A 1,346-nucleotide genomic window follows, 5' to 3' on the forward strand; every position below is an offset into this window, starting at 1 on the left:
AATTTTTCGGTCCACCCATACAAGAGTCTGTATATCTACACAGAAATGAAATATTCTCATTTGAGTATCCCAAGAAGCCTTTTTCTCCACGACCTGTTTGATCCGAAATTTTTCCGTTATTAATCTCATTTTGTCTCATTGTGTCCCAATTTCTGGCGAGAACCTTAGATGAAAGACATTCTTGTACACCAACCTGCGGCCAACAATTTTTCACGATCTGCTCTACGTCAATGGCCTATTTTTAATTTAAAGTAATTCGACAACTACTTTTCGTGACTGACGAATGCGAAGATAATATCAACAACTACTTCTTTTAGTTAATTCGATGTGCCGACAAAATATTACCCTTCCTTGAGTTTGATTGACGGTCCGCGTTGGATGACGCCAAATTATTGGAAGGTTTTTATTCCATATAAGCATTGATAGCTATGGAAAGGAATTATCGCTGCATTTGAGTGACATCAAGCAGGCCTTTCCACTCTAGGTTAATAAGTAGAGGAAATAAAGCGACACTTGTATACTTTTGTATAACTCAAAGTTTTTGGCACCATGCCTCACCTTCGTCACGAGACAGCAATTGGATTAGGGTTGCTGACATCTATCGCACAATCTATTTGACCTTATTCATGTTGAATACGGTATGGATATGCTGAGGACTTTCTGATATTAAAAGTAGTGGGCTTTAGATTTCACTGCTCTCCTGAAATTTCGAAAAGCGGCCTTATTTCATGCATAGCTTGAGAAGAGATTCCACCGCACACGAGTGTGAAAATAATTAAAATTGAGACTTTCAAGATTCCGTATGTCGGGTAAAAATGGTCTCATAGCCTAGCCGTCGTGACCAAACACACGTGAATATAGTAAGAAGGTGAGCTGCAGGACAATGATATTTAGTTTTTGTCTTCCAATCTCAATGCTGAAATCAAGTCTTTTGAAGCACCCAACACAAGTTGTATGAAGTGAAGTACCCTGGCACAAGATGTGAAATTACGTTAGAGATCAGAATCACGCGTCATTGGCTTTGATTGCGACTGGTGCAAATTCAGAATCTTATTCCGCGCTCAACATCTTAAATGGCCTCATTCTGCTTCTTTACGAACTGGTGATTAAAGATAATCTTTACAATTTTCAGATTGTATGCCGTCCGTTTTCTGGTTTAGCTGGATTTGTTTTTACTTCTGTTTGGTGATTAGCAATTAGCTGAAGTGTGATTTCTGTCCTCAAACTGGGGAATTCAAATGATAGTGTACTGTACCGTTGTTTCGTCATTCCTACTATTTCAAGGCGAAACGGGCCGGAGACATTCCATTTAGTATTTGCCCCATAGGGGCGGGATGGCCGAAGTG

The sequence above is a fragment of the Opisthorchis viverrini genome (genome assembly GCF_000715545.1).
Source record: "Opisthorchis viverrini unplaced genomic scaffold opera_v5_238, whole genome shotgun sequence".
In the NCBI taxonomy this organism is placed as follows: domain Eukaryota; kingdom Metazoa; phylum Platyhelminthes; class Trematoda; order Opisthorchiida; family Opisthorchiidae; genus Opisthorchis; species Opisthorchis viverrini.